Raw genomic sequence first — 23,508 nt, forward strand, 5'->3', positions numbered from 1 at the left:
AACAGTATTTCCTAACCCTCTAGCAATCAATCAAGACACAGACACTGGTTATATTTTAAAATAGCCTTAGTTAACCTGGGGCAGGGTTCTAATAATTTCTATCAAGCTATCGCCCATCTATAATCCCCAATACTTGCTAATTATCATCGTCTGGGCCGAGTCTCCATCCACACTGGCCATGTGCTTCTCCTCCACTTCACCCATGATGCAGCCTCCTTCGCCCTCTCCTCTCCTTCAGTCTCTCCTCCCCAGATTCGCTTTCTCTCCCACAGCCTGGGAACCTTAGCCACACCTATCCCATTTGCCCTGCCCAGGTGTGATGGCCTTTTATTGGTCAAATAAGTTAGCCTCTTCAGCAAGGTACAGGTGAGGCAAAGACTGCAAGTAGTGAATACCATCAAGATACATCAGACCAGCCTCCAAAACTACCCTATATCTGATGTCTCTCTAAAGCAGATAGGCCTGAGTCTAAGCATTCATAGAGTCCTATACACAAGGTACAGAGAATAAAGTTTAAATCTTTCTAGTGGGGGAGCCCACTAGAAATCTTTTCTAAAACCAGACCACTCCCCACTGACTTTCCTTCACATTAGCCAAGAAGCAATACACTTCATTGCATTTTGTAGCACAAATTAAGTCACCGGGAAATATAAAATAGACTGCCCTCTGCTTGTAAAAACCAAAAGATCAAAAACTGGTCATACTCACCATTTCATGGCAGAGGAAGAGAAAATGCTGTCTGGAGAATGTATCTTTATCACAGTCGTCAAAGTATTTCTAGAAATAATAGTTCTATGGAAAATAGTCAGCAGGGGCAAAATTTAAGCATCAAGGAAATTCTGACTTGTGATCAAGAGGAATAACAACAGTGGACGACAAAAGTCACCAAACAAATAACTACGCTCTCACTACTGAAATTGTAAGAAATAGATTTAGAAACACAGGGAACAGGAAACAATAAAGACTAACAAATCAGACATTCAAAAAGAATCAAGCAGATTAAGTGAAGTCTTGGCTACACTGACGGATGAGAAGCAATATCTGTAAGATCAAATGGAAGAAAATCAAGATTGAAAACCATCCTCAGAGGAAAAGGAAATGTCAGAAAGCAGAAATAAGACTGGGTGGGATTCTGTCTACAGAGAACTCAGCTACTTACCGCCCCCCCCCCCCCCCACACACACACACACACACTACACCAAGTTAATCTCACTGAGATCAGTTCTGCTGGGAAGTGAGGTGAAGGGTACAGGGTGCTGGACAGTCTGGACACCCAACTTGAAAGCTGGATTCAAAATGCCGGACGGAGTAACAGACAGAGCATAGCAGGCAAAGCATCAGAAGAGTGCAGCATTCGGTGCAGGAGTCTGAAGCTGAGAGATGCACGGTGCTCCCTTCCCCCCCACCCCCCATCCTTCATAATGCCTGTGCCAGCCTCACTGTGTTTGGAACCTGAAAAGTGTGAGGCAGAACTTGGTACAGCATCCTGACAGGAGAAACAAAGAAGTGTTGACGGTGCAGACTGTGACAGAAGTGTAGCGTCGGCCTCCCAAGCTGAGACATGCTCCGTGGCCTCATCCCTCCCCTCGCACACTGCCTGGTCAGGCTGCAGGGAACCACAGCAAGTATGCTGGATGGAACACGTGGCACAATGTCCTGGTGGCCCCAAAGGCAAGCACAGCAACATTGTCTTTGCTTGTTTGAAAGATACAGCTCCTACTCTTTGCCCCTCTGGGCAGACTGGTTCTGCAAAGGCAGGACAAGAAGTCCCAGGAACCGGATGTTCCCAAGCAGGGAGGAGTCCGCCAAAGGCAAGATAGCTGGTCACCTCTTTTGTTTTACGGCTTAGTTTTTGAATTTAAAAATTTACTTTGTAGCCAGGCGGTGGTGGCACAGGCCTTTTATCCCAGCACTTGTGGCACTTGAGGCAAGTGGAGCTTTTGTGAGTTCGAGGCTAGCTTGGTCTATGAAGGGAGACAAAAGTTCAATAACTTCTCAATATCAGAAACCTAAGCAAATGAGATAGCTGAAAAGTGAGAAAAAGGTTGTAAACTCTTACCCTCTTAGAACAGACAAATAAAATGACCACAAAGAAGGCTCATGGAGGAGGGGGAGAGGGAGGGAGGGTGGAGCCAGGAGGAGGGGGGCTGTGATTGGGTTGTAAAATGAATAAATAAATAAGTTATAAAAAGAAGGCTCAAATAAGCAGATGAATGAAGTAAAAAAAAAAATTCAGGACCAAAGCCAATGATAGTTCATAACATGGAGAAAAAAAAACATTAAAAACAGATTGAAAATTTATTCAGGAAATTGAGATGCTTAAAAAGAGCCAAACAGTAGTGTATGTGAAGTAGTTTTGGGTGACTCTTCAGGTAGCAAACTGTCTCTGTCATCTTCTCATTTGGAAAGCTACTAACCTGCACTCCCAGTATACTCAGTTAACTAATTTTATTCCTTCTCAAGTCTTTGATGGGGTTGAAGACCAGATAGTTTAGTTTTATAATTAAGCTTAGTCCTTTAGGGGTTAAGATGTTTTTAGGTCTAGATAAATGTTTTAAGTTGATAATGAAGAGATATTATAGATATTGATTTACATTCTGAATTTTAGACTCACCAAGATAGGAAAGATGTTTTCTTTCAGGCTGCCAAATACAAATAGCCAAAAACACTAAGAATGTAACTTTTATATAATTCCTGATTGTGTTATGATTCTTCTTGCTATAGGTAGTTTATTGGATATATGTGTAATAATATAAATATATATGTGAAAAAATTAAAAAGTGCCTTTTAAAAGCCAAATAGAATGAAACAAGCAAACAAAAACAAAAAACAAAAAAACAAAAACAAAAGAAAAATGAGAGCATCATAAGCAGAGAAAACTAAACATAAGAAATAATTTTAGGTTTGTAAGATGAAGTTAAGGAAATAGTACATTTGGTGACAAATAATATAAAATATTAATGAACATATCCTAAAATTTCAAATGCTTTGGGATAAGTTCAAGACACCGAACCTAAGATGTCATGGGGTAGAAGAAGAAGTGGAATGAAATCTTGGACAATCACTCAATGAAAAGGAGAAGAAAATTTCCGAACACTGGATAAAGAAAAGGATATCCAAATATAAGAGGCATTATGAAATAGACATGACCAGAAAAGATTTTCTCAGTGATATATCATAATCAAGATGCAAAAGATACAAACAGGGCCGTCAGATGTAGCTCAATGGGTAAATCACTTTCCATGGAAGCATGTGGGTCAAAGTTTGGATCTCTAGCACCACATAGATGCCAAGTGGCCTGATGGTCCACCTATAACCTCTGCGCTCAGGAGGTGGATAGAGGAGACCCCTGGAGCAAGGTAGGGTGGTTAGCTCTACCAGTGGAACCAGCAAGCCTTGGGTTCAAGTGGGAAACTGCTACAGTATATAAGATGGAAATCAACTAAGGAAGACAACCAACACTGATCTTTGTCCTTCATACATGTGCACACACATGTGCATGCACACCTATACATGCATGTGTGATCATGGATGCTCTACCAGATACACATGCACACGCAAAAATACAAAGCGAAGAAAGAATATTAAAAGATGCCAGGAGAAATGTCAACTCTTATACAAAGACAAAAACATTAAAGTAGTATCAGATCTCTTGTAAACAATCTCAAAAGCCATGAAAGCATGAGGTGATTTTTCAGCCTTGAAAGTTAATAACTGTCAACCAATATTACTATTGCCAGCCAAGCTATCAGATGAACATACCAATAGATTATCCAATACCAAAATGGTCAGCCTTGAAAACCTATGCATACGAATAATATTACACAGACAAAATGGATTGTATTTATATATTTAGGAGTGCACACATATGTATGTAGCAACAATTAAAGAAAAAAGATGTCATGTCTTTGAAATGGAGCAAGAAGAGGTATATGAGAGAATTTGGGGGAAGAAAAGGAAGGGGAAAAGAAGTAAAAGAGAAGAAAAGAACATTTTAATATAAGCACTAATGAAGGCAGTCACGACAGCTATGCCAGCGCTGCAGGAAATATTTAAAGCAATGCTATACATAGCATAAGAAAGATGGCCTTGTCCATAAGAAACAGGAAAATATATTTCATAAAGAAAAATGTGTGAAGGAGCCGGGTGTGGTGGCACACACCTTTAATCCCAGCACTTGGAAGGCAGAAGATCACTGTGAGTTCAAGGCCAGCCTGGTCTACAAAGTGATTCTAGGACAGCCAAGACTACACAGAGAAACCTTGTCTTAAAAAACCAATATATATATATATATATATATATATATATATATATATATATATATATATATATATATGAGAAAGAAAGGAATCTGCCATGTCCAATAAAAAACAAACAAACAAAACAACAACAACAAATCTCTATTACTAGTAGGGGATGAAGAAAATAACTACCAAGATAACCAGAACAATTGACAAAACCATGGGAAATAACAAGCCCTAACAATAACAACCTTAAAGGCAAATTGACCCAATTCAGCAGATATCAGGTGCTTGGAATAAAATTAGGAAAAAAAAAGTGCTCACTAAACATGCCTTCTAAACAAACAGATAGACAGAATACCTAGAAGTAAACTTGACGGAGGCTGTGAAATATTTCTACAATAAAATGTTTACAGCACTGAAGAAAGAAGTTGAAGAAGACACTGCACATTGGCAACATCATTCGTCCTTATGGATTGGTAGAATTAATGTGAAGTGACTATACTACGGAAAGCAGTTTACATATTCAATGGCAACCATATCAATAACATTTTTCACAGAATTGGAAAAACAATTCTAAAACTCATATGGAAACACAAAACCTCACAAACAGCCAAAGCAATATTTTTTTTCAGTGCCAACAAACAAGAATTTTATTAATAGGCCCTTGTTCCTATGCTTACCTCTTCTTGTATTTCTTTTTATATTTTATACTTTTGTTTATATATATTATTAATTTGTTCATATTACATCTCAATTGTTATCCCATCCCTTGTATCCTCCCATTCCTCCTTCCCTCCCACTTTCCCCCTACTCCCCTCCCCTATGACTGTGACTGAGGGGGGCCTCTTCCCCCTGTATATGCTCATAGGGTATCAAGTATCTTCTTGGTAGCCTGCTATCCTTCCTCTGAGTGCCACCAGGTACTGACCTCAAATTGTACTAAAGAGCCATAGTGACTCTGGACTACAATCCATAGCATGGGGCTGGCATAAAAACAGACATGCTCCAGCTAACTGAATAAAATAGAGGATCCAGAAATATTCCTGCCTGGCCACAGAAACCTGATTTTTGACAAAGGTAGTGAAACTAAGCCTTGGAAAGAAGACACTCTCTTAAACAAATGACGCTGAGAAAACTAGATATCCACATGAGAAGAATAAAATTAGACCCATATATCTCACCCTGCACAAAAACAAATTAAAAATGGATTGAAAACTATAATGCAAATTCTGAAACACTGAAACTGGTAGAGAATAACATTAGGAAAACACTTCAAGATATGGCCAGAGGCAAGAGCTTCCTGGAAAAGACTCAATCACATACAAGATAATCTCAAAAGCTGACAAATGGCAGCAAAAGAAATGAAAAAAAAAAAAAAAACTTCCTCACAGTGAGGGAAACTGTCATTGAAGTGCAGAACAGGCTACTGAATAGGAGAGAAATCTTTTTCCAGTATAGCTCAGACAAGGGACTAGTAGATAATATAAAAACTTTACAAATTAAAGACCCAAATTTCAAATCTTCCCATCACTAAGTGGCCTAATGGACTGGGCAGTCTTGAAAAGTAGGAGTGCAGATGGCCAGTAAATACTTGAAAAGTGTTCTATATCCCAGCCACCAGGGAACTTCAAGTAAAAACTGTCTTGAGATTTCATCTCACTCCCATCAAAATGGCAGTCATCAAAAGAAGGAATCGTAGTGAGTGCCACTGAGGATGCGGAGAATCCTTACTCACTGTTGGTGGGCATGCGTTCTGGTACAACCACTGCAGAAGTCAGCGTGGAAAGAGTTAATTAACTGAAAGGTATGTCTCAAAACCCTTTGCTGTGACCATAGTACAGTAAGATGGGCAACCTGTGCATCTAGGAAGTGTTTTGTGTATGGGAGAATTAAGAAATAGCATTATCAACAGCCCAAGAGTCAAATAAACATGCTTTAGATAAATGGAAATTAGAATCATTTTTTACCTTAATTATTACAAAATAGGTTCAGTGCTGAAGTTATAGCTCAGTTGGTAGAATGCTGACCCTGGCTCAATTCACACACGATGAATTAAAATCAAATGTGTTGACAAAATTGAAAAAAAAAAAAGGTTCAAAACCATGTACGATTCCAACAGTGCTTATAATGTATAGTCTGGAATGCTTGTGTTAAAGCTAAAGATGGGTTAAAAATTAATGACCAAAGCAATCAGCAATCACCATAAAACCTTAGAGAAAGAATTAAAAGCTACCCCCCCAAAGGAGATGGGGATCATAAAGATAAGAGCTGTTTTAGTGAAATAAATCAAACTTGGAAAGAATCAACAAAAACAAATCTTGGTTTTTTGTTTGTTTTGTTTTGTTTTGTTTTGTTTTGTTTTACAGGAAAGCAAACAGACTTGATAAAACTCTTCATGACAAAGATGAAGCACACGTCCCCAAAGTTAGGGATGAAACTGAAGGCGCTGTGCCAGGCAGAGCAGATATTACGGTTCTGAATGACTTTATGTGGATAATTTAGAAAGCTCTGGCAAAATTCAGAGAAATCAGTTACTCAAACATCGACCTGAGAGGGAAACTCAGACTGCTTCTCAGACCTGTTTCCAAATTCCCCAGAGAAAGAATTTAAATTGGCTATCCTTCCATGTAGGTCTCCACCAGATACGATAACTAAAAACTAGAATTTTGAATTTTGCTTCCAAATCATGTCTGCCAAGGTCAGTGCAAACAAGAGAAAAGAAAAATCACAGAGGATGGCTCATGTGGGAGCAGCCACTCCAAAGGAAAAGGAAAACGGACAAGCCTGTTGCAGCTCCCGTGCATGCATCCAGTGTGAATGTTTGCGTACATATTTTTTTCCAGTCGCTGGAGCTGTCGAAGGCAGGTCTTTGCAGAGTGTCTGGAATATAGTAGTGATATTCTATTCATTTCAGCAAGTAAATACCTTAAGAAAAAATAGCCTTTGATAGTTAATATTTCATTTTTTCAGATGCAAATAGAGATTCTGTTTATGCGCATGTATTGTGTCTTCCTCTATCATTCTTTATTCCTTTTTCATTTTATTGAAAATGGATTTTTTCTCTCATAATTCATATTTCTTGTTAACAAACAGTGGTCTATGCCAGAACACACAGACTTGTATCAATGATACTGAGCTTCCTTTTTGTAGATCTATGGTCACATGATGGTCTTCTAAAAGCGCACATCAAAGACTTAGGTATCTGTGAGATTGATGGATGTAGGCAGGATGGGGAGGAGCCGTACTCTGAGCTGGTAAGGACGGGCCATGTTTTACTCCTGAATATACTGGGAAAGACATACTTAGTATATGTCTCTGTTTCTCTCACTCCCTAACATTTTTTAACTTGTGTGTGTGTGTGTGTGTGTGTGTGTGTGTGTGTGTGTGTGTAGACATGTGCACCATGTGTAGATATGGAGGTCAGAGGACTACCTGTAGGTCTGTAGGTTCTGGGCTTGAGTTCAGATACTCAGACCTTGTGGCAAGCGAGCATTGCCTGATATGCCGAGTAACCTATTCTTCTCGCATTTGGGGGTCAGGGTCTTGCTATGTAGATCAGGCTGGATTTGAAATTGTCATCATACTGCCTTAGTTTCCCTAGAACTGGGATTACACACATTGCTTCTGTTTCACCCTCTTAAAATTAATGTTGTCTTTCTTTATGGACCTTTTCTCTGTTTCTGTCCCCCTACTTATTAACATATAGAGAGATACGATTCCTAATTGCAGTACGTTAATGGATACATGGTGGATTTTTTCAAATATTAAGTATCCAAAATACAATTCTGATCATATTGTTTTCCCTTACAAAACACATTTTGTGAGTAAATTAATTTTACTCTGCAAGCTTTATTGTTTGAAATTTTCACTTTAAGAACTCTATTAAATCAAAACTCCCATTCTTAGCCGGCAGGAGAATCATTCACAATCCTTAAGGAGGGTCTTCCCACTCTAGAGTATTCTAAATACTCACGAAATGTACACACAGCCCAGAGAATGAAGGCAGCTTCTAACATCCCATCTGCTGTAGCCCCACCAGCGTCCTCATTTTCCACATAGGCACGGTTCCCGAAGTGTGAGATTTGGTACAGCACGTGTGCCAAAGGAAGTACTGAGGAGGAGATTGTGCGAGCATGCCATCTGAGTCAGCGTCCAAGTTCTTACTATCTAGATCGCCAGGATTATGTCCCCAGATGCTGATGGACCACATCTTCTGTCCCTTTCCCTCTCCATTCTCCACATTTCATTGACAGAACCTATGTACACACACACACACACACACACACACACACAAACACACACACACAAACACACATACACTGCAGATGTTCTAGTGGTTTTCCTTTAGCTGTGTCACAGCTCCAAGGTGAGGGAAAAGAAAACTTCAAATTGTCTCCTGAGAAGTAATGGGCCAGCTGTGTAGTAATAAATAAGAAACACAAATTAATAATCATAATAAATCATTGTGCCACACTTTCAAGTACTTAGTTTTTTAAGTAGAATATAATTCATATTCTTTAGCCTGACATTTGACATCTCTTTCATCTAGTTCTGTTGGCCTTATCCTTCTTCTTCTTTTTTTATTTTGTTAGATTTTATTAATTATAATATAATTATATTGTTAATAAACCTTTAGGCTTTCTCCTTCTCCTATGTCTTAGGCCCTGCAAAACGTATAATAATGTCTGTCCACATTCCTTTAAGACATTCATGCCAGTGACTGTGTCCAGCATCCATGTCTATGTCCTGGTCTCCTAGGGAATTACCTGTGCATTCACCTGTAGAGATTCCTTTCTGTGCCTACTCATAGGATTTCACCCTGGGAATTATGCCCAGCATCTCAAAGTTGCCATGACTACTTCCTTGTGTAGATCCCAGAGGCTCTGTAACATTTCAACGTACTTTTAAATATAGATAGATGCCTGTCTCCCTTTACTGTTCTAATACATCCTTGGAGGGGGGGCAACAATCATATCCATTTCACAACCCCAAAAGCTAACCTTTGCCTGGGCTATGAAAGCTAGTCCATATAGAGAATAAAGAATAAACAAACCTCAGAACCTAGCTGGACCTTCAAACACTACGAGCCAGAGAGCCCTTAACCTCTGACCTGTTGCCCGTTGGTGAGCACGCCTAGTCACTATAGCATAATCTAGCATCTCCTGTCTGTGGGAAGCTGTTTCTTTCGTCCAACCATGCTGACATCAATAATGTCTTTCAGTACATTCTGCCCAAAGAAATTTCATCTGAGTAATGTGAATTTTTATTAATGGGGTCCCAGGAACAATTTTTTGGGGGTCATCAAAAAAATTAAGTCAGAAGCTCCAAATTAACAACCAGGGAGTAGAATACGAAAGTCAGGGGTGTTTGGGTGTTTTGGAAATATCTTGTTTCAATCCTGTTTATATTCTTACAACTCTTTTGGCTCTCAAAAGCAACTAAACCCATAACCCTCAATCTAAAGGAAGTTCCTCATGAGACAGTTGCTCCTAAAGTCTTTCCCACTCTCCAACTCTGGGGAGGTGGTCTGTTGGGTAGTTGATTGCTTGGCTGTGGTATGTTCTGCAGGTATGCTGAGATGACACATGGCTGCCAGAACAGGGAAAGAACTGACAGAGCAGAACACAGCAGAAACACACAGAGAGGGACGTCTACCAGCTCTGCGTTTACATCTACTCCACCCTCTGATGCTTTTCAGGAAGATGGGCGTCATGTTGACAGGTAACCCACTCAAGTGTGGACTTTTCCAGAGTGAGGAGAGTCAGCTAGGCTTCCACTCCAGTCAGGCAGCCCTTAGCCAGAAACAGTGTTTCTGTTCAACTCGTGTAGGGTCATATCCTAGAGCCTCAGAGAAGATGTAGGGCATATCCACGTTCTCAAGGGACATGTTGTTTAAGGAAGACTGGCCTGTGGACAGGAGGGAGGTTCTCAGAGTGTGATGAACACACTGGGCCCAGGGTAGAGATGAGGGATAGATTTTCTGGAGAAAATATCAGGTGTAAGGGAAAAGAAAAGCAGTGAGGACCCATGTGGGGTGTTGCCTGGGAGACAAGCCTATAATCCACTATTGGATTATAAATGATATAACATGCCAAGAATTTCAACATCAATCCATATTCAAAGAGGATCCTTAGAAGATTAGTTTGGGAAATGAAGTGATTTTGAATTTTTTATGTCAGATCCCCTAAGTAGATAACCCATGAGGCTACAGCAAGATGCTTTAATAAATGTAGGATCAAATTGTTGTCATATGCTTATGCCAACACTTATGCCCATCTTGTTCCTTTTTCCCCATCATTTTGTTTGCTTTTGTGCTTTGTCCACTGATATTGACCTGAAATAATTCAGACAAAGCCATCCAAACAGAGCATAACACCTAGCACACCCCACTTTTTAAAAAAATTTTTAAATTAATTTATTCATATTACATCTCAGTTGTTAGCCCATCCCTTGTATCCTCCCATTCCTCCCTTCCTCCCGCTTTCCCCCTACTTCCCTCCTGTATGTCTGTGACTGAGGGGGACCTCCTCCCCCGACATACCCCACTTTTAAGTTAACAAAACAATATAGTCTTCAGTAACTTACTAGATATTGCTTGAGATTTTTTTCTACTTGTTCTTTTTGTACTCTGTGTCTTCGTGTGAATTGAGTTCTAAATTTTAAAAAGATCTGGAGTGTACAATCATGAAGTCCTTAGTTTTATCATCGTTATAAAGCTGCCTTTGTAGATTTTGAAATGAATGCTGCCAGCCCTCATAGATTGATTCTGCACCTGTGTTTATAGGCATGATTAACAAATCTCAATGGGGAAGAAGTCAGAGAATTTATTCATAAGGGCACCACTGACTCCTATTGTGTCTTTTGCCCCCGTTGCTCATATTTCTCAATTTTCCAACATTCTGGTTTTGAGAGAACCAAGAATTCAATCAGCTAAATATTGCCTAAGAGGTACTGTTCCCCAGGGAGCCCTCTGGAGATCAGAACAGAACGCACAATATGGGTATATGCACTTGCCAGGAAGAAATGCCCTCTGTGCCCGGGACACGAGTGAATGCAAGGAACTGCATCCTGTCTCTATCCTCAGGCATGCTGTTTGGCATTTCCATATTTACTCCATAGAGATGCTTAGTAAATATATTTAATAATCTGTGGGTTTAGCCCCCCTTTGTGAAAATTAAGAATGGGATTGTGAGATTAGCTGAAATCACGCCCCCCCATGCTTCCTACCCTGCATGTTGGCCTTCTTAGGCCACTCTTTTGGTCCCAGGGTGGCCCTGAAGGATCTCCATACCTGTCATAAGCGTTTCTTGATCCAAAGTGATTATTTTTCCCTTTTCCTTTCCCAGTACAAATTTGGAAGTCACTTAGTCGGGAGATTGATTTCCACCAACATACTAATGGCTCAGGGGTATTTGCTATGTTACTTCCTCCTAGAGACTAGAATTGGCTTGTTCTCATTCAGAAACATAAATCTACAAAGATTATAGCGAAATGTTTCCAGAGCAATTTAGTTTTCACTTCTTCATCTGACAGATGCCTGCAGTGTCATGTTGCTGGGTGCCAGGGCGTCACTGGGGCTGCGGGGCCAGGTGGGACAGCATGCAGGTGGATGAGAAGACAGGATTTCTGTCTGGAGGCAGCAGGCCATCAGAGGTGTTACTGCTGCAGCCCAGACCCTAGGGAAACCTTCGGCTTCACAGGTGTTCAATAACATGTACTGAGAGATAAAAATGAGTGGGGGGATCAAAAGATGGGCCAAGTTTCCTTCGCCTTCTGCAGCACTGTGAGGAGAGCGTTCAGTTTAAGGTTGAAGTTTAAAAGAGCAGCTCTGAAGAGAATAGACCTCTGACAAGCTGTGTTCCCCAAAATGCAAAGAAAATCCAACAAAGCCAAACTATGAAAGTGGATGGAGTTGTGCATGCCTCTTGCTTGTGTCATAGTTAGCTTCAGCTGTCAACTCAACACAGCCCTGCGTCACTTGGGAAGAGAGACCCTCAGTGGAGAAAGTGCCTCCACCAGAGTGGTGTATAAGACAGCTTTGTAATTTCTAATTGATAGAGAAGGGCTCAGGGCGCTGTGAGTGATAGCATCCCTGTGTGAGCTTGGCCTCTCTAAGGAAGGTTGTTGAGCAAGGCAGAGGGAGTGTGCCGGCAAGCAGCATTCCTCCATGGCTCCTGCTTCACTTCCTGCCCTGACTTCCAGGAAGTGTAAGCCAAACAACCAGTTTATCTTCCCAAATTCCTTTTGGGTGCAGTGTAATGCAGCAACAAAAGCAAGCTAGTGCAGCCTGAAGTGCCACAAGTGGGGAAAGGGAGGCAGGATGTCAGAAGTTCAAGGTTATCCTCCGTTACGTAGTAAAGTCAAGACCAACCTGGGTGGTATGAAATTTTGTCTCACAGACAACAAACAGACAAAAATGAAAAACACCAAAACTATGAATACCTAAATACCAACAGAAATAAAAACTTACTACACCTAGCAAGCAAGAATAAAATTCCACTGAGATCTTTGAAACCATAAACTAAAAAAAAAAAAAAAAAAAAATCTAGGGTTTTGGCTACAAGTCAAAATATTTAAAGTGTCTGGGTAATTTACTAAACAATTGGCAATCTATTAAGACAGCATTCATAATGGGAGCAGCATCTTGTAGAACTAGAAAACCATTGAAATCACACATATTTTTTGTGAGTCAATAAAACATGCACGTGCTAGGAACAGCTTGAGAATGTAACAGAAGATGGACTAGCAGTGCTTATCCTGAGGCTATGGAAATATGAATAATCTTCATTATCCTTCCTATACTTTATGTTCCCAATTTAAACAATCAAGGCTTATAGCAAGAACAATAATGATTAGTTAAAAAAAAAAAAAAAAACAACTAGCCCTGTGCAGTGGTGCACACCTTTATTCCCAGCACTCAGGAGGCAGAGGCAGGTAGATCTCTGTGATCTCGAGGGCAGCCTGGTCAACAAAGCAAGTCCAGGACAGCCAAGGCTACACAGAAAAACCCTGTCTCAAAAAAACCAACCAACAAACAAATAAACAAACAACCTACCAATCATTTAGTGTAGTTCACACATTTTAAGTGCGTTTTTTCATCGCTATAACAAAAATGTTAGAAGCTGAGTGTTTTATAAAGAAAAGAATGTTTGCAGTTGTAGAGGTGGAATTCTAAGATCAGGTGGGACCCTTGGTCTGGTCTCCTGCAAAGGTCTCGTGTAAACAGTGTCTTGATGGGAGGAATGCCTATGGCATCCTGTATCTGCTGGGAGAGCGAGCCAGAGGATGGAAGGGGTCAGCCAGGCCGTAGGAACTAACTAGTGCCCATAATAACTTTTAACCCTCTCTGAGGTCAGTGCCCACAAGGAGCTAGCTTGTGTCATAATTCTGATATTTTCACCTGCTCCCAACACACCATGCTGAGGACCAAGTTTCTATATATGTTGTCCCTTGGGGTAGGGGAAACACTAAAACCAAACCCTAACGATAGCTTCCTTAATTTCCCTCTCCCTCCCCACTTCTCCCCCGCTCTCTCTCCTCTGTGTATGTGTGTATAAAAGGCATAAAACATTCAATATTTACTCCTGTGGGCTATGAGAGGCCCAGCAGAGCTCTGGCTTTGAAATGTCAGTGAAAACAAACCAGCAGTTCCACTGGTAGCCTCTAAGTGTGGTTAGCTTCACATCCTTTTATCTGATGAAAGGAAGCTAACAAAAATGCATGCCAACAACAAAGTCAAAGAGGAGAAAAGAGAAGCTAGCCAACATCCTCTTGGGTGGTAGATGAAGCCAGCCATGGGAACACCGGAGTAAGACAGGAAATTTTGCCAAATACTGATTCTGTGATAGTAGGATTTTAAAAACGGCTGTTATTCCCTCCCATAAAACAAAAACCAAAGCCATCTGTAGACATCTCACAGACATAAATCAAGTTGAATTGAGGTTGTAAGGACTCTACCAGCATTTGTCTGTGGTATCGTCCTTTACGGTTGAAGAACAGTGCTCCTTCCTGGCAAACGCTAGACTGTAACTAGTAGTAATGCATTTAATAGAAGGTTTTTTAAAAAAAGATAATTGTTATTTTCCTTTTTTCTTTCGTGTAGCTCCTTCTTTTGAATTCTGTATACAGTGTGATCAAATTCTCATACAGCAACCGAAAGGAATGATAATGTTAGCCAAAGAGAATTAAGCCAAACAAAAGTATGCAAGAGGAGCGATTAGAAGGAAGAACAGCCATATCCCCTTGAGGTTTTCTTTGGGATGGAGTGAAGGGTCCTCATGTTTCTAGTCCTGTTCCTTGAGCTCTTGCCTAATTTTCTTAAGTGGCCACAGGAAGCAGCACATAAAGGGATAGTTTGACTTGTACAAGGTAAAGCACAGACCCCTGGACAGTGCTTGAGAGAGACATTCAGAAGGGTGTGTGAAGATATTTTCTTCAAGACTGTCAAATACAAATAGCCAAAACATTAAGAATGTAACATTTATATAATTCCTGACTGTGTCATGGTTCTTCTTGCTATAGGTAGTCTATTGTATATATATATATATATAATAATATAAATGTATATGCAAAAAATAAAAAGTTTAATTAGTAAAAAAATAAATATTTACTCAGAAGAAGAAGGAGGAGGAGGAGGAGGAGGAGGAGGAGGAGGAGGAGGAGGAGGAGTGTGTTCACCCAGAGCATGCTGTCAGTTTGAAGATGGCTTGGGGATGGAGGATGAAAGTTGTTCTCCAGATGACAACAGTGGCTTGTTTCAGTACTTTCAACAAATTAGGGAAAATACAATGGTGTTCACGAGCCTGGCCTGGTTGTCTCTAGATTCTTTGTCCCCTTCAAACAGGCTTTGAGTATGACATGAGGAGGAACTTACAGGCCAGTAGTACAACTGCAGCAGCCTGGCCTTCCACTGAGGCTTTAAACAAATTCAAGTGCATTTATTGTTAAAAACTTCCTGGTGTGTGTGTGTGTGTGTGTGTGTGTGTGTGTGTGTGTGTGTGTACACATGCATGTGGAAGTCAGTGGACAACGTGCAATCATCAGTTTTCTTTTTCAACCATGTGGTCCCAGGAATCAAACTCAGGTTGTCAGGCTTGGTGGCAAGCTCCTTTTCCTGCCAAGCCATCCTGTAAGCCCTCAAATGCACTTTCTTAATTTTTCCACAGAAGCTCCTTCATTCTTTCAGGGTGGCTGAAAGGCAAAGAACAGATAAATTTGAAGTCCTATCTTTATTTCCATCTTGTCTATCACAGTGACCTATGAATATCAAAATGCTGGTGCCTTAGCTCATCTATTGCTTTTGAAACCAGCCTGTCAGTTGAACCGCACCATCCATCTCCTTTACTTTTGTCTCCTTGCACTCAGACACAGAGCAGAGTCCAAATACACAGAGGTCGATAGTTTTCCAATCCATGCCCTGGCAAATTCTTTATGGCATTTCTACTTATTTTATTGGCTTTTTAGAAAGAGGATTTTGAATTTTAAGCAAGTGAGGATGTGTAGTTCATGGAACTGCTTTGAGGAGGGCTGCAAGTGTTCACTTGTACAGGTTGTGTACTAGTAAAAGCACACCTTCTGCAGGGTTGCATCTGCCTTGAGGGAATGAGAGAGAGAGAGAGAGAGAGAGAGAGAGAGAGAGAGAGAGAGAGAGAGATACACAGACACACAAACAGACACAGATAGACTGAGAGACAGAAACAGACAGAGACAAAGACAGAGAAATATAGAGACAGATAGAGAGATGAGACAGGAGAGAGAGAGAGAGAGAGAGAGAGAGAGAGAGAGAGAGAGAGAGAGAGAAGAGGAGAGGAGAGGAGAGAGATTAGCCTGTAGTATTCCATATGTCTATAATGAAGTATTTTCTTTCCTCTTTTGGGAAGGGCCTCTGTATATAGCCCAAGCTGGTCTTAAACACTTAATTCTCCTGCCACAGTCACCTAAGTATTGGATCCTAAGTTCCACCAACCCCAGCTCATAATGAGGTCTTCATTGAGTGCCTTATCCAATGTGGCCAATGTCCCGATGAAAGGAAGCTATTTGAATACAAAGGGAACACAATATGAAGACACAAGGAATCCCATATGCAACCCAAGGGATGGATGATGGGGTGAAGCAGGGAATTTTCCTTCCTCATGGATACCAGAGGGAACTTGGGCCTCTAGCAACATTTCCATTTGGACTTTTAGCTTTTGATCTATGAGATAATAGCTTTTTGTTACCTCAGCTTCCAGTTAATGCTACTTTTTTATAGAAGGCTATCTCCAGCTTTCCCACCCTCTACTTCCAGGCATCTTTTCTCTGCTTCCTGTATCATTGTTACCCCTGGGCACCCATCTTTACTCCTCTCTTCTGCTCTGGGCTCCATTGACTAACCAATATGTCCAAACTAATGAGTCTCCAGAGAAGGGACACTTAACGCTAGTCATAGTGACTCAGAAATGTTTGTTTCAGACATTGCCTAAGCTAATGTGTCTACCCCATCTCCATAGTTTTAACTCTGGATAGTGAATGGGCAGTGCATATTCAAAGCTGCATCTAGCAAGTGGCTCCCAAATTAGAATTGGATATACACACGTAGGGCATCATGTGGGTCAAAAGGGATGAGATTCTGTACTCAAAACCAAAGATGATAGAGCAGAGATTGAAGGAATGTCCAACCAATGCCTGGCCCAACCCGAAACCCACACCATGGAAGGGAGCCAACCCCTGGCACTATTAACGCTACTCTGCTATGCTTGCAGACAGGAGCCTATCACAGTTGTGCTCTTAGAGGCTTTACCCATCACTGGTTCAAAACAGATGTTGAGACTCACAGGGTGAAGCCTAGGGAGTCTAGTATAAAAGTGGAGAGAAGGATAAAAGGACCTAGATGTTACAAGAGTTCCACAAGAATACCAACAGAGCCACCTAACCAGGGGCCAGAGGGTCCTGTGGATTCTGAAGCACCAACCAAGGACCGTGCATGGGCTAGATCTAGGTCCTTACATAGATGTAGCTGATGGTCAGCTCAGGCTTCATGCAGGTCCACTAGTAAGGGGAGAGGGGGATGTCTCTGACATGGACTCTGTTACCTGCTTTTTAATCACTTCTGCCTGATGTGACTGCCTTGCCTGGCCACAGGGGAAAAAGTTGCACTCAGTCCTGATACAACTTGATGAGCTGTGGTAGGTGAGTAGGGGTGTCTCCCCTTTTCTGAGGAATAGGAGCTGTGGGAAGGAAGGTGGGACTAGGAGGAGAGACAGGAGGAAGCTATAACCCTATTACTGGTTGTAAAGTGAATACATAAGTACATAAATAAATATATGACCGTGATCTTTCATTGGCCATTACCTGTGTCAATCAAGCATCTCTGTGCTGTTTGTCTTACTATCCATCCAGAAAAAAAAAAGACATTTTTGTGATCATTCAAATTGATTTTTATCTTAATCATGGTCATGTATAAGATTGATTTGAGATATGACCTATCAAGAGTATAGATCAAACAAACCACAGAAATCCAGAAGCCAGCACTTTCCAGGAAGTGTTGTACCCTGAGTTAGCAATATGCATCTCTTGAATTCCCAAGCCAGGACTCAGTTGTACCACAGTGCCCTGACTCTCTCCAGATGATAAATGTAACCTTTGTTCTATATGGAGGAAGAGGAAGATTCATCAGGAGGGCATCTTCTCTGAATATGTTGTGTGATAGTCTGTCATCTTGCAATGGGTTCACTCCTCATTATGAAGCTCATGTATGTCTCTGTTCTCAAAGGCTTTATAAATGCATCAGCCATCTCAGGCCAGGCATATCCTATACAGTCACAACACACATACACACACACACACACACACACACACACACACACACACACACATACACACACACGTCCTCATTGACATAGAGGAACTCTGGAGATTCCACTGTTACCCTTATGATGGTCCAGACATCATACTTTCCCTGAGGAGTTATCAATGGTGAAGTACGGCAGTTCCCACCACTGTGGCTGGCATCTGAACTATAGTTAATTGCAGTCCTGAGTTAGATGTGTGAGTTCTACCAGCAACACCGCCTTATACTGTTAAAATAAGATCTGTTTAGCCAAAATGGCAGCTTCATTACACACCCTCCATTTAACTCTACTTACATAGAAAAGACCCTGTGCATCTCATAGACCTAGTCTCTGGGTTGCGCCCTTGTGACTAAGTCTCTACTTCTCTTGAAGGCAGGAAATGCTATATAGAATCTGCTATCTTTTGAAATGTGTGGATCAAGAGAAGAGAAAGATCTTCACTCAGGGTCTCCAGAACTTTGTGCTTCTGCTGTAGGAATGGTGGTTCTCTCATTTAACTAGGCTTATGGGTTATTATGGACCTTATGTGTTCTTCCTGATCAGTGGCCTCAGCTCACCTGGGAACTTAGAGTAAATGTAAATTCTCAAGTGTGCATTGGAGAATCATAACCCAGGAAGCTGATATATACAGATCCCCCACTTCACACTCAAGTGTGAAGACTCTGGTTGAGGTAAAGGGAAGCCCAGGACTGGGTTTAGAGGAGCAGTGGCCCACTCAATGGTCCCTGATGATAGGGAGAGAGATATGCAATGCCTATAGGGTCTGGGAAGAGGCTCTACGAAGATAGTGACAGGATGGTAAAAGAGTGAGATGGCAGAGGCATCAAGGAAGCCCCAACCAGAGGTGACAAAGGACTGTGAAAGCAGAGCTTCTTCCTGGATGGCTTGTTTTTTGCTTGTGGTTTTATTTGGTGTTTGGGTTTTGTTTTTGCTTTGGCTGTTATGCAATTGCTTTTTTAAAACCTATCTACCTCAGGCTAAACTATATATTTACAAAATATTATGGGTTGTAGTAATCATATGTGGTGGTGACTGAGTTTTAGGGAGAGAAGGATGGGTTTTTAGATAGTTGCCAAGGTAAGACAAAGATGTCTGTGGACAAAAAACACACTAAAGGCTTCTGATGATGACCAGAACTCAGGGGTGCTCAATATTAGGCAGGATCTCTGTGCTGGGCATTACTGGTAATTCGGACTGATGTTTCTCTGTGGGGCTATGGTGTTAACTATAGGAGGGCTGCATGCTCTAAGTCTGTAACCACTGAATGCAATAATAGCTCTATCCCAAGCTGTTGTCACCAAAAATATGTGCTGCCACTATCAAACAGAGGAGATCCCCCTCATTTGAAAGGCATGACATTGGAGTCCTCTGACACCACTGGATCATCTTAAGGGTATACAGTTACTAGGGTAATTGGGGTATGGTGAGTCTTTTTTGACTGAGTGATAAGGGATCAGCTAATCCAGGCTGGCACCTGATGGTTAATGCAATGGAATATGGTCTCTCTGATAGAGTTTTGTGAAACTTAAAAGAATATTTACAAAGTACCTGGTGGAGGTGATGCCTCTTTCATTTCTGTTGTAAGAACTTTAGTAAGTCCTGCTCCTCCGTGTTCACAAAAGTGTCCTATATGAAAGGCCTAAAACTTTTGTGCTGAAATTCATAAGCTAAGAAGCTAGGCTGCCCCAGCTTCATGGATGCCCATTGATGACATGAGGCATCCAATCAAAACCTGATTTGTCTGTTAATGTACTGTCATGGCAGTAACTGGAGGAGCAGCATTTTTGAACCTGATTTTCTAGCCCCAGTTCCCATAGGATGTCAAAGAGAAGGCAAGATGATGCATTCAGATACAGTGCAATGCCAAGAAGCAAAGGAGCTCAAGGAAGCAGAGACTTCACTGAGCTGTGAGTGTACGTCCTCTGCTCTAATGAGAGGCATGTTATCTGCTATACATGGCTGCTTATCATGCTGCTACACATCGCTGTGAACTGTTTTACATAGACTGTCACTGCCTCTGTCCACAGGATGTGTAGGGCCATGAAGGAAATGCCCAGCACTTCTCTAAGCATTTAAGGCCTGGAGTCACATAATTCCCTTATAACCTGGTACCCAGGAGATAATTCTTAAGCATCTTTCAGATACATTATCAAAATGCTACAAGCAAGTTTTTAAAATGTATTTATTTATCATATATACTCAGTTTTTTTTCCTGTATGTACACCAGAAGATGGCACCAGATCTCATTATAGATGGTTGTGAGCCACCAAGTGGTTGCTAGGAATTGAACTCAGGACCTTTGGAAAAGCAGCTAGTGCTCTTAACCTCTGAGCTATCTCTCCAGCCCCCAAAAATTACTTTAATAAACACATGGTATGCTGTAGAGATCCTCCTTTTTTGTTTGTTTGTTTGTTTGTTTTTCAAGACAGGATCTCTATGTGTTAGCCATGGCTATCCTGGACGTGCTTTGTAGACCAGGCTGGCCTCAAACATACTGTGATTCCCCCTGCCTCTGCCTCTTGAGTGCTGAGATCAAAGGTGTGTGCCTCCATGCCTGGCTCTGCAGGCAAGTTTTAAGAAGTCATATTACCCCAAGTGGACATGATTAGACAGTTTTGTTAGTTTCTCATTGTTATAATAACACTTAGTAGATTTAAGCCACATAGCTCTGCCTGAGTCCTGTCGGTCAGAATTTCAGAATGGGTCTTACTGAGGTTAAGTTAAGGCATTAACTCTATTTCATTTCTTTGATAGATTCTGGAGAGAATCTATGAGTTGCCTTCTCCAACATCAAAAGACCAAAATACTCCTTGGCTAGAGACCCCTTGTTCTTTCCTTAAAACCATCAGCATAGCATCCTTGAGCATCCCTGGCTCTAATTGTCCTACCTCTATCTTCATCTTTAAGGACTCTTAAACAGCCACAACATTCTCCCCATTCAATATTCTGATTTCAATGACAGCTGCAAAGTCCATTTTGTCATAGAAGGTAGCACTGTCAAATTTTGGGGGAATTCAGATGATCCTGGGGTGTCTCTCTGCAGCCACCTGGTCTTCTGTAGATAGATAGGCTTTATCTTCCAGTGAGACTCTCTCAGTACTAAAGCACAGTCATTCTAAGTTTGGAATGAGAAATGAACTTTTCCCTCCAAACTCCTTTTTCCTCTTAGAATTTACATTTGGAGAGTATATTTTTACAAGTCCCCTATTTAGCACTCAAAGTATGTTGCAACCTGGTGCTTTCCAAGAAATACTAGGCGACACATGTAGGCGATAAACTATGTTTACTTGTGATTTTCCACATTATATAGAGGAGATGATGTATATTTTCATGTCTTCTATAAACTTATTCCATAGGCGATCATTTATGCCAACAGTAATGAAAGCCTCCTTAAAGTCTTGGTGAGGGTCATAACATATGATTTAATGATCAGCTCTTATCTGTCAGAGGGGGAAAAAATACTGAGCTGAACGCTCTAGCAAGTGCCTAACCCAGACTTCTCAGCTAATCTTCAACACAAACACGCTAGGCAGGCAGAGTGTGGCCAGTGTACAGATTATATTATGTTGTCCAAGGCCTAGGACTTTGCAAATGGGCAAGGCACGAGTCCTGTTCAAGCTTCCTGACTGTGCAACACTGATGCTTAACATGGTATAAGTGCCTTTCTTTGGTCTTAGTTAGTTTCTTTTCATGGAAAATGGCATGCATACAAAAATACACAAAATATATAATGGTAATGCAAGCATAGACAGTTGTTACCTAGAAGAGCGAATGGCAAATGTGGTCCCTGAGCTGAATGCAGCCTGATTCCTCCTGCCCCCTTTCTCATAAGGTTTTTTATTGGAATACGCAACTGCCAATTCTTTCACATATTACCCATATCTGCTTTCAGCGACAGTGGCAGTGTTGGGTAATTGTGATAGAAACCAGATGGCCCTAAAAGGCTAAAATAACTTCTATCTGTCCTTTCAGAGGACCAGTTTGTTTGCTGATGGCTCACAGTATATGTCAGCTTGGCTATGCCACGTGGTTCCTGGATTAAACAGAACTTCTGGGTGTGTGTGAGGGTGTTTCCATAAAAGACTAGCATTTGAATCAGTGGGCTCAGTAAGGCAGGTTGCCCTGCACAGTGTGTAATGCGTAGGGGCTGTGGGGATTAGGTAGGGTGAGTATGTGTATATGTATGTGCATTCTTACATGCATGCATGTGTGTGTGTGTGCATGTGTGTGTGTGCATGTGTGTGTGAGTGTGCATGTGTGCACACGTGTATGTGTGTGTGTGTGTGTGTGTGTGTGTGTGTGTGTGTGTGTGTGTGTGTATAAACCATTATGGCCTGGATGGAATAAAGAAGCAGAAGGGGGAAAATTGATGCTTTTTTTTTTCCTCCTACTTTCCTGAGATGGGACATCAGTCTCCAGCCCTTGGACCAAGACTTGTAACATGGGCTTCCTAAGACTTCAGGCCCTCTAACTAGGACTGAATTTACGCCATCAGCTTCCCCTGGGCTCCAGCTCACAGATGTCCGAGTGTGGGGCTGCACTGGCAGCGCAGCCCCATGGGTCAGTTCCTCATTGTGCGCCCCTCCTCCTCCCCTCATGTGTACAGGTTCTGTTCCTCTGAAGGCCCATGACTCTTGCAGGCACCCTGCCAATCTTCCGTGTGTTGCTCCGTCTCACAACCACCTCTCTGTCGCATCAGTAACCATGACTCTACCACTTGTTCTTTAAAACAAAATGGTTTTCCAAAGTAGTTTTAGAACCTAGATATTGGTAGGCAATATACTTCAGTTTTATCTTGTTTCTTTATTTGACAAGAAACTATCTTAGTAACAGATGGTTCATTTGTGCACCTGGTTATGTACACACACGTGCACAATACATGCAGCTGATGAGTACATATGTAGAAATAAGCCTACATGAGTCATTTATTGCTTTGGTTGACTGATCATGCCAGGTCACTTCCCTAAAGGACTTAGACCAGTTGGCACATCACAGAAAGGCACTAACGGATATGTAGGGATTTTCTTTGCCTGTTTGCTGAAGGTATCTGGAGGTAGGCAGAGTCATCTCAGTGTAGTTTATTGGCATCTCTGTAACTCGATCCTGCGGACTTGTTACTCTGGGCCTACCAGAAGTCACTTGTCCTCTGAAATGCTTGTTCACACTTTCTGCCCCTTTCCAGTGTCAGGTTCTATCCATCATCTCTCATCGATTTCTCCTTCCTTATCGATTAGCCCCATCCCCTTCAGCTCTGTGTGACATAACAGCTACTGCCTCACTTTCCTCGTCAGAGCTTCTATTGTTCTCAGTGAGAATAATTTGATTTTTAATGTCAATTTTACTGTGTTTTCTTCTACAGTGTGTTCTTGTGCCTTACTTTCTTCCCTCGAGATACTCTCCTGAGTCACTCTGCTCTTCTTTAAGTTTTTTCTGAC

The 23,508-nt window shown here is 41.4% G+C and overlaps 1 long non-coding RNA gene across 1 annotated transcript; it reads left to right on the forward strand.

Annotated features, from left to right (window-relative positions):
* Window positions 1-5,875: 5,875 nt before the first annotated feature.
* On the forward strand, window positions 5,876-9,959 carry LOC311608126. Its single transcript, XR_014782843.1, has 3 exons — window positions 5,876-6,048; window positions 7,395-7,498; window positions 9,813-9,959. It is a non-coding gene; the product is annotated as an uncharacterized lncRNA (long non-coding RNA).
* The last annotated feature ends 13,549 nt before the right edge of the window (window positions 9,960-23,508 follow it).

This window comes from Acomys minous, assembly GCF_964271855.1.
Source record: "Acomys minous genome assembly, chromosome: 2".
Classification (NCBI taxonomy): domain Eukaryota; kingdom Metazoa; phylum Chordata; class Mammalia; order Rodentia; family Muridae; genus Acomys; species Acomys minous.